Here is a 14,557-nt window from a genome sequence, read left to right on the forward strand (position 1 = left end):
AGTTATGGGAATACCCCTTTAAGTCATTTGTAATCTTCAGGTTGTCTACTTTCAAAAAATATATAGGGTTTAGGGGTTTGGCAGTAATTTAGCAGATTTTTTTAGTGCAGTATCATAGAGGATGAAATGTATGGTCTTTTGGGAAAGATTTTTAAAATTTGAAAAAATTTCTCCCTAAGCTTAAATTTCCTTTTTGGTGGGGCTGAGGCTTGAATGACAAGTTATAGACACTGCATGAGAGATCATAGACATGATGTAGTGCCTCATATACACAGCCTAGTACATAGACCTATTCTTTTCTTAGGCCCCATACAGTATGTATTATGGGTAGGTTTGGAGCCCTGAGCCCAGAGGCAAAACACACGACTGGTCCTTTTCCTGTTCGCTTTGCGGCTCAGACTCATTGAAATGTCTGTGTCTATGGAGATTTGTGCCATTTTCTGAAAAAGTCTGAAAAACAATACAGAGAATAAATTGATGCTTGGGAGTAAAATATATATATATATTTTAAAATTTTTATTCTTTTTATTTGAACCAAAATACACCTCCTACAGTCTAGGGGTTGTCCTTGTTCTGAAAGTAATGCATACAGGATGGGTTATCAGTATCAGATTGGTGAGGGTCCAACATCAAGACCCTGTACTGATCAGCTGATCTGGCTGCTGGAAGCCGCATGCAAGATATATGGCCAGTAGCAGTTTGGCTGGCTCCTATTCAAGTGAAGCGGAGCAGCATTCCCCAGCATGTGTGCAGACCTCTATATACTGCTTCCAGGTGCATTCATTGTACTGTTGGCAATGGAGAACTGCAGCCATTCCCCTAAACAGGAGCGGACCTGCTTCTGGCTATATAACTTGTATATGGCTTCTGGCAGACATGTACGATAATCAGAGTGGTCCAGATGTCAGGCCCCACAGATACTGGTGGGATGTGACTAGGTCATCACTATCCTTTACCTTCAGGTCCTGGACAACTCTTTAACATAAATGGAACTCTTGTACTTAAATCTTTCACCACTAGATGGCAGCAGAAGATCAGAATTTGAAATTGGACTTCTAGTTAAGCGCAGATTATCCGCATGGATTACTGTCATTTTTTGGGGGGAATTCATTAATATGTATAATAAATAGTAATAAGTGATTATGTTTATAGCATGAGATGCTGCTTTATACCTAAGAGAAAAAAAAATCATGGTTGACCTATAAGTCAAAAAGGGATATCTAATAAAAGGATAGGTTTCATTAAAATATTTTTTGGTTTTATTGAAATAAAATTTTTACTGTATGATGAAAGGTGTTTTGAGATCTGTATTATGTGAATCATTAAAAGTTACTATTCCGTTATCGGGCCAGCAGAGCAATTCAGTACTAGCATTGGGACAGCGGACAGCAGTCAGCAATTCAGCAGCATCGGGAATTACATGCGAGGACTGACTGCTGGCCCGATGCTTGTGCCCTGTCTCTAGTCCATCGACGCCCCCATCCATTCTCCCAGTGCTGCCCCCCAGCTCTCCTTACATCTGCCCCGTACCCTATCCTCTCCACACGACTAGGCCTCACCTCGGCACTCACCGGGGCTCAATACAGGTCCTGAAAGTGGCGGTGTAGATTCAGTACAGTGCGGGCCGTTCCTAAAAGCCTTGCAGTGCTGGTAGTCCTGAGTTCGAATCCCACCAGGAACAACATCTGTAAGGAGTTTGTATGTTCTCCCCGTGTTTGTGTGGATTTCCTCCCATTCTACAAAGACATATTGATAGGAGAAAAAAATGTACATTGTGATCCCTATATGGGGCTCATAATCTACAAAAAAAAGAAAATTGAAGCAAGCTCCACCATGCTATAGAGATACTGAATTCAGTGCATGGAGAGGAAAGTGCCATCTGTGAAATAGGGATATACCTGAGGAATAGGACAGTTCTATTTTGTGTCAAAAAGGCTTTAAGGCCAAGGCACCACATAGCGTAAACCACAGCGATCTCCCCAAGGCAGAAACGCCACAGAAACATAATGCAGCATGTTACAGTCACTATGAAGTGGGTGGGATTCTAGTGAATCACCAGCGGTAAATTAGGCTGAGCGGACGCGCTGTGATTTTCAAAGCCGAGGCTGTGGCGCATAATAGAGGCTGCAAGGCGCTGCAGAGGCCCCCTGCAACCTCTATTATGCCCCAAAGGTACCCACCCAACTATTATACCTCAAAGTTGCCCACCCAACTCTATTATGCCAAACAGTGGCCCACCCCTAAACTATTATTATACTCGGGGTCTTTTCAGACACCCCCCCCCCCCCCCAGTATAATAACCAGAGACCCAGGGGAGGTGAAGTAACATAATAAGCAGTGTTACTTACCTCTTTGGGATCTGGTGTTACTGTATGGGGAGGGGGGCTGCTGTGGAGCATTTAATACTGTTTGGGGAGGGGGCTACTGTGGAGCATTTAATACTGTATGGGGAGGGGGGCTGCTGTGGAGCATTTAATACTGTTTGGGGAGGGGGGCTACTGTGGAGCATTTAATATTATGTGGGGATGAATCTGTTCATAGTTTTCTTAACTATATTTTGGCCCTCCATTGGTCTGAAGGACAGTGAACTGGCCCCTGTTTAAAAGGTTTTAGGACCCCTGCTTTGGGGTCTAAACTTTTTTCTGTATGTTTGTTATTTTCTGACAGGAGATAAAGTCGAGCATGCAGGACTTTTTCTTCCTTTACATAAGTAAGCAAACATAATAGAAGACAACGACTGTCATGTCAGTGAAAACAGATGCAAAGGGAGGGGGCCATGATGGATGAGACAGATGATCCTATGATGGATTAGAGAAGTGGATGTTTGTATCAATAGTTCTACTAGTTATTTTTGGTGCCAAGGTATGGTATGTAGACTGTTACATTGCTTCATATGCTCAAAAGTGAATTCAGAATTCATTGACTTCTATGGCAAAATCACCATGCAATTATTTCTGATTTTTTTGGAGTGTGTACAGAAACATTTATGCAATGACAATACGAATAAGTGCAGAAACCTTTGTATGATATCCCTCTGTACTGCCAGGCAAGAATCCAAGATATGGCAAATATTCAATGTTACCATTCTAGCTGTTATCGGTATCCTCACCTATTTAACACCTTGCCGAGGGGACACATCTGTGCTTTACTTTCCTCACCTAGTTACTGTTATTTATAAAGATGGCAAAAAAAGAGATGAAGTTTATTGATGGAAGACACAACAGCGTGAGATCCAGCTGTGCTTATAATGTGTGCTCAGGGGGAGACCATAGAATGACTATGCTCCAGGATACATGTATAACACAGTGTGTAACAGGACATACACTATATGTTACCGCTGTATACTGAGGAATAGGAATTTATGAACAATACAAATCCAGCAGCACAAAGTCTTGATGTAACTCCTGTGTAATCTATAGAAAAGCCAAATGCACATAATTCCATCAGTGCCGCCAAGAGACAGAATCACAATCACTGCACCCGGCACATCCATTACAATCACAAGTCATTCACCCATACAAATGAAGTCAATCTTATAGCTACGGAGATGCCAAGAACTCCAGTTTCTCTGCTCAGTATTTTTCCATCTTTTATCTATATCAAGCAACTATCCAAAAAATTAAAAGCAGTCTATCAATAGTAAATTAGTTATAAACCTAATCCTGGTACCTTGTTGATTCTACTTTTTCCTTGTCCGAGTATGCCTCTGTTATTCAGCTTTGCAACCCCATTTCCATGAACATTGAATTATTATATTCATATGCATGTAAAGCCAAGACTAAAGCCCGGGCAATATTAGGCCAAACCCCAAAGCACTTTCCTCTTATTTGGTTATAAACGAAACATCAATTGGCATGAGAATGGGGCGCCAAAGCTGAATAACAGAGGTATATGCGGAAACTGTTGAATTATCTCTACAAAGTACAGGGATTAGGTTTTAACCAGTTTACTGCTGATAGACTCCCTTTAGGTTATCGCTATCACTTGCACTGGAGGGAGGAAATATATGAAAGTCATTTATGAATGAAAAAGATTGTGTAATTCGGAGTAATTTTGGTCATAAACCAAAATGTAGCGCTCAATGCCTGTGTTCTGCAGGTAAAGCAAGCAATAAAAGCTTAATTTAAAGGGATTTTATCATTAAAATACTGTTTTCTACAAAGTCAATGTCGGAATAGCCTTGAGAAAGGCTATTCTTCTCATACCTTTATTTTTCTGATCCGCGCCGCCGTTCCTGAGAACTTTCTTTTTTATTCCATATGCAAATGAATCTTCAAAAAGTGAAGTCACATTCCATAAATAATAAGGGAATAATGTGTATAGTGATGTCATGGCAGACTTCTAAGGACCACAGAGATGATGACTTAGGCTCTGCCCCTTCTATGGTTATATCCATGGGCCTCACTACAATATAGTCTTGTATTATAATGGTTAGGTCTCCAACATAAGAAGATGTTATCTTACCATTTTTAGATAACTGGCATGTCCCTATCTTCAGTATGCAGTCCAGATTTGGTTATCAGGATCAGGTGCTAAATTCAATGTATTCACTCATGAGAAGAGAAGGCCGGAGGCGATAAGATTCATAGCTACTGTTTTCTGGCATTGACATTAGGAAACTGGCAAGTGGCAAATATTGGTCCTGGAACCAAGCATGATGAAAGATTGGCTCCAACAATTTTTATAGTTGGCGAGTTTCCAGCTATTTTCTATATACATCCTCCACACAGGTAAACCATTGGCATATCATTAGACGGTGGGCACTACTAGTGCGGGCAAAATCCTTGTGCACATTGTAGGTAAGCATCATGCCATGCTTCATGGCAAAAATCTGTTCTGTTCATAGGATCTGTTTGCCAATACTGTAATCCTGGGGCATGAGGATCCTGCATTTGTTTGACCAACATTCCCAACACATTCCTCATAAGGCATAATGGATGTCTATCCAGTTCTTTACTCCTGTCGGCTAGCATCACAGTAATCTTCAGTGGAATCTTCTATAGCAGGGGTAGGGAACCTTCGGCTCTCCAGCTGCTGTGAAACTACAACTCCCATCATGCTCCATTCACTTCCATGGGAGTTCCAAGAACAGCAGAGCAAGTATGCATGCTGGGAGTTGTAGTTTTGCAACAGCTGGAGAGCCGTACGTTCCCTACCCCTGTTCTATAGGATTAGATAAAGACTCAAGTCCATCATATAAAGCCGCCAAATTGTTCCAGAGAAAGTTACAAAAAAATCTCATGAGGATGGCGCCAATGGGACACACCCGGGGTAGAAAATTCCTTCGCAACTGCAAATATGGCAAGTGGACTAAATTCCTGGACCAACACCCTATCCCAAAAATGTCTAGTTCCTATAACCTATGATATCATTACGCTCAAGAAAGGCATCCAGGCCCCTCTTGAATCCGCACAAGTTATTAGTCCTCACCACTTCATGTGGCAGAGAGATCCGTAGTTTCACTGTTCTTACTGTAGAGGCCCCACCTATGGTTATGGTAAAACACAGTTTTTTTTATGTTTGTCTCGTCCCCGGTCCTACAGTCATTATAATAATAGTTCATGGATGGTGTACACAGAAATTTTTCAATATCTGCAACAAACACCTGAGAGGCCAGTATGGAACATAATAGTGAGTGAGGCCGGGGCCCCCCGAGTTCGAAACACCGGGATTTTCGTGGGACGCACTCCCTGCTGATGTCGGCCATCTTCAATTATGTACGGGACGTCACTTGAGACCACTTGACGTCTGTGACGTCACTAAGCAGGCCCGAAGCCTGCTGGAGCCAGGAGAGGTAAGTAATAGTGTTTTTTATGTACCCTGGTCCTCTGATCATTATATTCGGGGGTCTGAAAAGACCCCCCTTCCCGAGTATAATGATAGTGTTTGTGGTGTTTATGGGCCCGCGGCCTCACTTACCGATCTGGCTCCTGCTCACGGCCTCCGCAGAAGGGGGGGAGTCAGGTTCGGTAAGTAGATAAGGCCCATTATTAATTATGTAACTTTACATGAGTTTAAAACCTATCTGAAATAAAAGCCAAAAAACAGGTGTAGAAAAAAAAAATCTGCAGCGTTCCCCCCTAATGTCCCGAGCCCTGTGACAGCCGCTACCACTACTACTCTGGTAGTTACGCCCCAGTCTTGGCATGTCACTTTTCACACATGTGCCATAGGTTCGCCATCGCTTGCCTAGTGTATACAGAGGAAGTATACGGTTAAATCCCCTTTGTATACTGTTTGTGAGCTCTTCACTTTGCGGCGCCAGTGCCCAGGACCAATTTCACAGCTAGGATTGGCAATTTCTCAGACAGTCTCTACAAAATTTACATCTATTTTCTTGAAAGTGGCTCTCAATGAGAAGAAGAATGAATGTCTTCCCAGAATAGGAACACTTGGCGGGGGAAATTTGATAAAAGTGCACACACAGTTCTGAACTGATTGAGGAGAAATAACCTCTTATATGTTCCTAGAGCTGATTAAAATGTACATTTACAGCATCCTATATAGCACATGGCTGGTGAAACATCAGCATCACAGGCGATACAGTAATATAAACCTACCATACCATGCAATAAATAATACCACACCTCATTAGCTCTATTCTTCATTAGGAGATATAATTATGCAAATGTAAAAAATACATTATGTCTCTTTATACTGTATGGACTGCTTTGTAGGTTAGTCCTTGTAATAGTAGATAGAAGCTTTAGGTTTTAAACTGTAAGGCTTTGTTCACACCTGCATCGCAGCTTTTGCATATAACTGAAGCCACAACACAGTGTCAGAGCCATTATATGATGAGTATGACCGCGGCCTCACATTGGTGCCCATAGAAGCCTTAGGCCTCATCTGATGGAATATACTGTATAGCAAGAGCTTCTACTGCAAATGTGAATATAGCTCTCCTAATAGAAAAGATACATCAAAATTACAGATGAGCGAGTAGTAAAAGATTCGATATTCGTTTCGAGTATAGCCTCAATATTCGACTACTCGATTGAATATTGAATCCCATTATAATTTATAGGGAAAAAATGCTTGTTTCAGGGGAAACCACTATTCAGCTAAAGGAGAGTCACCAAGTCCACAAATAGCAGGAGGAGAGTGTTTAGAAGGAGCGCTGTGCAGTTAAAGCGCACGGACCCCATAGACTATAATGAGTCTGTGCGCTTTAACTGCACAGCGCTTGCAGTTGCGCAGATATTCTGTTTGAGGGGTTCTCCTGCAGACGGGAGGCAAGTGCTAATGTGAACTTACTTGTCCTGCAGAACCAGCATTGATTGGCCGAATGCTGTACACTGTAAAGCATTCAACAAATCAACACTGATGCTGCAGTAGGCTCGTCCTTGCTAGTCGGGAGAGCTGGCAGCTTTTGTTTGTGCGGGAGCTGATTTTTTCTCATAGGAATGCATTGACCAGCGTTGATTGGCCGAATGCTATACACTGTACAGTATTTTGGCCAATCAACTCTGGCTCTGTCGGAGGCTCATCTGTGAGGAGGCGGAGTCTAAGATCGGACCACAGCAGTCTCAATTGTGGTACGATCTTAGACTCCGCCTCGTCACAGACGAGCCTCCGGCAGAACCAGCATTGATTGGCCGAATGTTGTACACTGGCCAATCAATGCTGGTCAATGCATTCCTATGAGAAAAAGTCAGCTCCCTCGTAACCGCAAGCTGCCAGCTCTCCTGACTAGCAAGGACGAGCCTGCTGCAGAACCAGCATTTATTTGCTGTATGCTATACACTGTATAGCATTCGACCAATCAATGCTGGTTCTGAATCAAATCTTTACTGCGAATAGGAGTAGTATTCGAACAAGTACGAGTATCTCGAATACCATAGTATTATATTGAATACCTACTCGATCGAATAAAAATGGGGACAAAAATAATGACAGAAATGTATGACAATGTATTGAACAAAATCTGTCCACTGGAAAAAAATATATATACATTTTTTTTAAATTCTGAAAAAATAGAAAAAATTTTGTTTTAAATTTTTAATTAGATAAAATATGACAAAAAACATTGGTGTCTGGGGCAACATAATGGCTCAGTGGTTAGCACTGTAGCCTTGCAGTGCTGAAGTCCTGGGTTCAAAACCTGACAAATACATCTGCAAGGAGTTTGTATGGTCCTCCCCGTGTTTGAGTGGGTTTCCTCCCTCACGCCAAAGACATACTGATAGGGAATGTATATTGTGAGCCCTATATTTGGGACAGTGACTGTCAATGTCTGTAAAGCGCTGCGGAATATGATGGCGCTATACAGGTAAGCATAATAAATAAATACCTTGCTGTTACTGCAAAACGCTGCGGAATTTCTGACGTGGCCAAACCACATCAGTTACACCACGTGGGACCCCAGCCTAAAAAGGGATTGTCCAGATTTTTAAAGGCATTTTCAGAATACTTTAAGACTAAGGCCCCACGTTGCGGAAGCACAGCTTTTTTTTTTCCAGATTTTGTTGTGGTTTTTGAGCCAAAGCCAAAAATGTCTACAAGAGGAATGGGAAATATATAGGAAGTTCTTATAAGTTCTTATACTTCTACCTTCTGTTCAATCCATTCCTGGCTTTGGCTCAAAAAACCGCAACAAAATCTGCAACAAAAAAAAGCTGCATTTTTTCCGCAACGTGGGACCTTAGCCTAAGGGCTAGTTCACATGTGGCAAGTTGGCAGTGGATTTTGACGTGGAATCCGCCTCAAAATCCGCTGCTCCCATTGACTTCAAGCCGCTCGCTTCTTTTTTCGGCTGTTTTTAGAGGAAAAAACCCAAGGTGTTTTTTTTCGCACATTTTATTTTCTGTAGATTGTGAGCCCCATATAAGGATCACAATGTAGATTTTTTTTCTTCCTATCAGTATGTCTTTTTGTACAATAGGAGGAAGTACACGCAAACACGGGTAGAGCACACAAACTCTTTGCAGATTTCGTTGCTGGCGGAATTTGAATCCAGGACTCCAGTGCTGCAAGGCAGCAGTGCTAACCACTGAGCCACCGTGTTACCCCCCTTTTGCGCATTTTTGACAAAAAACAACACATTGTGCAAAAAAAGCGTGGAAAAAACGCCCTGCGTTTTTTTCAGCACGGAAAATTCAGCGCCATCTTTCCTCCATGTGAATGGACCCTCAGGGTAAAGCCCCATGTTGTGAAAAAGCAGCTTTTTTTGTTGCAAATTTTGTTGTGGTTTTTTTTTTAACCAACGCCAGGGTTAGATTGACCAAAAGGTATGAGTATGAGTTTCTATTAAAACTCCCATTCCTTTTGTAGCCATTATTGGCTTTGGTTAAAAAAAATGCAACAAAAAAAAGCTGCGTTTCCGGAACGTGGGGTCTAAACCTAAAAAGGCTTCCCAACTCCTTTTTTTGATGATTTTTTTTCTCCAGATAGGTCTATAATTAAAGATTAGTAAGTGGCTGATGCCTGGGACCCCTATTGATCAGTAGTTTGTAGGAAAGCCGTGACCGCTTCACTATTTGCTTACCAATTGTTTTATAGTGGTCATGCGATGTAATTGCAGCCTCATTCCTTAAAATCATATGGTCGCTGTGAAACCGATGGTGAGTGATGTAAACAGTGTAGAGGTTGAAAACTGTCTGGAAATCATGACCAGGTCTGCCACAGGATCTCCCTTATGGACATGTTGGAGCAAACCGTCTCATTTTATTTTATTGTAGACTGTGAGCCCCATATAGGGATCATAATGTACATTTTTTTTTCCTATCAGCATGTCTTTGTAGAATGGGAGTAACACGGGTAGAGCATACAAACTCTTTGCTGGCAGAATTTGAACCCAGGACTCCAGCGCTGCAAGGCTGCAGTGCTAAGCACTGAGCCACCGTGTCACCCCGCTCTAATGCTTTGTTGACATCATAAGGCAATACTGTAATTCCCATAGTACAATTGTATACCGGGGATTTAGCGTGAGATCCATTAGACAAAAGTAACTCAATTTATTCGGATTCAATTTTATTTTCATAAACAAACAAAATGTTCAATAAAAGGTTCATAAACTAAAACGGCCCGGCTCGGCTAGAACAGATTGCTTGAGATCAGCTTCATTGTATATTACGACAAAATAAAAATATCATTCCCCTAAGACTATCTTCATGTTAAATTCCAAGCCAAAGTCTTCCCGTCTGTGTCCTCCTTCCTCTATATTTGTGTCTTATCTCATCAGCTTCTGATTGCCCCGGTTATTATCCTGAAATTGGCTGCAGACGATTGAGAACATCTCATGATGCGGAATGAGAGCTGGCCAGTGATACGACAGGCTTATTATACTAAGCACAGAAATACCTTCAAGATATAGAGTTTATTAGATTTACAGCTAACAGAGGGATGGAAAATCAGGACAAAAATAATTGGGACAGAAGATCTCATCTATACCTCATCGCCCAATGGAACGAACAAGAATCTTCCCATTGCAAACAAAGAAAAACGGGTTTAAAATAAATGGTTATGTTTAATCTTTACTTACGTGTTTTTAGTACACACCGACTATTTTTGTACGATTGGTTCTAGATGGAAGACGACCTCGGACAACCCCATCAAACCCCAGAATCAAGGGGGTCTTGGACGTACTTGAGTCCCATTCACTAGAAGGCCATCAATGCATATTACTGAAGAAATCTTTTCGGCTACGGCCCCTCAATGCGAGAACGTAACTATAAAATAACGCTTAGCCTTTGGGTGGTTCATCACAGATTTTTTTTTTCTTCCCGAAGAAATTGAAACCGGTTTTTAAACAATATTTTGACTTACAACCAGAAGTGATTAAAATAGAATAATAATTAAAATTTAAGGATTTAAAGGGTTATTCCCATCTCAAGTATCCTATGTATATTGCTAGTTTATGTAAATTTAAAAATTTCCCAGCATAGTCTGCTTTGTTTGCCTGCTATGTTAGATTATTCCTCCCTTTGTTAAATCAGTGTTTCCTTGGTGCTCTGCCTATATCTTATAAGACAGGTTCTCTGGAGGGGGTTGAGTGCTCTCGCTGTTATGTACAGCTCTGCAGTCAGATCATTGTAGTTTGCTGATACAGGCTCAGACATTCTTTATCAGAGAGTTTATTTTATTTAGAAGAAAACTGATATCTATAATGGGATGTGGCTTCTTTTCTGTGACTTATCCAATAGCCAAGTACCAAAACAATTACATTATGTTAATTATCCTAATTGCAGATTCTCTTTGTCTATGTATAACTTGTAGGTATACCTTCATTAAGGATTAGAATCCATTTTGTACATATTATTCTAGAAGTGACTGTGTGATTCTCTGAGCCGGCTCACATCCTAATTAGACTAATTTGGACTTCAATATGGTGAAACTTTTGTGCTCACAATGATGACCTATAATGTCGATAACAATGTGGCAGCCACATGTGGCCATTGTGATCACTGGCAGCCTTATGCGGCTGCTATAATGCATATGCACCCTAAGGCCGGGTTCACACGGGGTTTTTTGGTCCAGAATCTGAGGTGGAGGCCTCCTCAGGTTCCGGACCAAGATACGGGTAGCTGCAACTGGATGCTGGTGCAGGGAAGCGGCATCAAGTCGCGCACTCTGCTCTGGATTAGACCCAAATGAATGGGCCTAGTCGGGAGGAAGTGTCTTCTGGTGGATGTCACGAGGCGAATTGGCCTGACAGAATGAGCATGTCGCTTCTTTTTTCCAGGAGCCGGAACATACCGCTCCCGGAAAAAAGAACTGACCCGTCTCTTTTTGGTCAGGATTTTGAAGTGGATACGGCCTCAAAATCCTGACCAAAATACCCCATGTGAACTCAGCCTAAGGCAGGAGCTACACAGCAATTTCGGCCACAACCAAAGAATGCCATGTTGCCCTATGACCCTTCACTACAACCCCAAGAGTGCCTCAGCCTTATCTGTACATGGCAGAAATATATGAACCAATTCTTTACCACCTACTTGATCGCCTTTGGGTTTAAAAATATTCTGATGAAGGTTAATAAACGCAACAATAAACCCAATTTTGCAGAAAAAAATTAAAAAGTCAGACTACCGAAAACATAGAACCAAAGTAAATTTATTTTCGACTTTGGAAAATATCAATATAAAATGGACTCTGAATTTAGAAATATAAAATAATACAAAATGTTTATTTCCTTCCGTCCTAGTATTTAACAAACATTTAGCCCTTTTGTCCACAAAAATACTTAAAAGTACCTTCATTATTTTACAATTACATAAAAAAAAAAAACCACACACAAAAAGAATGTATTAAACATCTCGAGGGCTCTTAAAACCACACTATGATACAAACATAATCATTTATGTTAACTTTTAACAAAATACACATCCCAAAAAAAGATGCACATAATTCGACTTCCCTGTTCGCGGCTGTATATTCACCAAGGAAAACTGCTCAAAAAACATAGTATAAGCAAAAACGCACGTAGAATCCATTATGGCCAAAATACTATTTCTTCAACTGGTCGGACCCTTCTGCGAATTCATGAGCGTTCATGTGAATTTATATGTGCGCTAGTTAAGGAAACATCGAAAAATATTGTATACTGAACCAATATTAAAAGAAATACACGAAAAGGATTAAAAGGGGGAAAAGGATATACAAGAGGCCTAACCGGTGATTGGGTCCATGAGCGGGGCTGACCCCTTGTGTATACAGTCTGCTTAAAAACGACCTTTCACCACTTGGAGCACATGCGGTTTAATACACCGCTAGAAAGCCGACAGTGCGCTGAATTCAACGCCCTATCGGCTTTCCCGTTCTGTGCCCCCAGTGAAGAGCTATCGGTGCCGGTAACGTAGCTCTTCACCGTCAGAAGGGCGCTTCTGACAGTCAGTCATGAACGCCCTTCCTCACAGCAGCGCCTATGGTGCTGTACTGTGAGACCAGGGAGGAACGCCCTCTGCCTCTGCTCACAGTGCTCGTTCATAAACAAGTACTAGTGGGGGCGTTCCTCATCTCTCAGCGTCATCGCTAGGCCGTAAGCAACGCCTCCACTCACAGTACGGTGCTATAGACGCTGCTGTGAGGAAGGGCGATCCTGACAGTCAGAAACGCCCTTCTGATAGTGAAGAGCTACGGTACCGGAACCGATAGCTCTTCACCTGGGCACAGATCGTGAAAGCCGACAGTGCACTGAATTCAGCACACTGTCGACTTTCTAGCGGTATATAAAATCGCATGTGCCCCAGGAGGTAAAAGTTCTCTTTAAAGGTCGGAGCCACATGGGCCGGAATTATTGCGAACAGAACCCACTGCATTCAACACTAGCACAATTTTAGAGGAGATTAAACAGATCTCATCTACCTCCATTGCAAAATGACTTAGCACCTCTGGCACTGGTATTTATGTGCGGGTTCTAACCCCATCAAGACTGCAGTGAAAGGAGAAGGAGACTGCCCGGAGAATAGCTATGCAAGTGAACAGGGAGAACCAAGAAACCATGGCCACATATGCAACACCAAGCCAGAAGCGGAACCTACATTTACTGGACCCGTATGGCATATGGCTCAATGGTTAGCCTTGCAGCGCTGGAGTCCTGGGTTCGAATCCTGCCAAGGATAACATCTGCAAGGAGTTTGTATGTTCTCCCCATGTTTGCGTGGGTTTCCTCAGGGTGCTCGGGTTTCCTCCCACACGCCAAAGACATACTGATAGCGACTGTAGATTGTGAGCCCTATATACGGGACAGTGACTGCCAATGTCTGTAAAGCGCTGCAGAATACGATGGCGCTATATAAGTATAATAAAGAATAAATAAAGCCCCACATGGGAATACCCCTATAGGGACAATTACAAAAAGCAATGATGCAGATGTGGCCTGTAGCTGATAACCATTCTGCATCATGCACACGACTATAGTTTTGGTTCATATCCATCTGTTTTTAAGGATTAGTGACATACAGATCCATATCTATGGTCTCATACACACGTCCGCAGTTTTCACAGATCTGCATCTGGACCGTAGAAATGAGGCGCAAAATATGGAGCAACTGCCATATCTGTCTTCTATTTTTGTGGCTCAGTACAGTCTGTAAAAAAACAAGGCTGCCAATCTGTGTTCATCCATTTTGTTCATAGACTCATACATTGCCTACAGTTGTGTGCATAAAGCCTTAGGGTGGTACCAGACAATGTACCTGGTGCGACAATAGCCCTTGGGGTTGCTGCTGGTGGTTTTACTGTTACCGCACAGCCAGTAATGACTTACAGATGAAATTAACTGGCAAGTGAAAGCAATGACGGCCTGGAGACTGAATGTGAATACAGCTGCACAAGGTGTATCGTGTGGCGCCCTCTAGCTAGGCCTCTTTGTAACCACAGAATAGTATGACAGCTGTGTTGCCAGCTTAAAAGCTATTATACATCTAACAACCGACAACTTTGGATGAAGATCTTACAGACGTGACCTCAATTATTCATTCTCACGGTGGTTATAGCTGTTAGCAGGTGTTCTAGAAATTGACACTATATATATATGTATAAAAATAGCGCCCATATTCTGCTCACATCATGTCGTACACATCGCCCCTGTGTAACAGGAATGTATTATCAATTT

This window comes from Leptodactylus fuscus, chromosome 4 (assembly GCF_031893055.1).
Source record: "Leptodactylus fuscus isolate aLepFus1 chromosome 4, aLepFus1.hap2, whole genome shotgun sequence".
Classification (NCBI taxonomy): Eukaryota; Metazoa; Chordata; class Amphibia; order Anura; family Leptodactylidae; genus Leptodactylus; species Leptodactylus fuscus.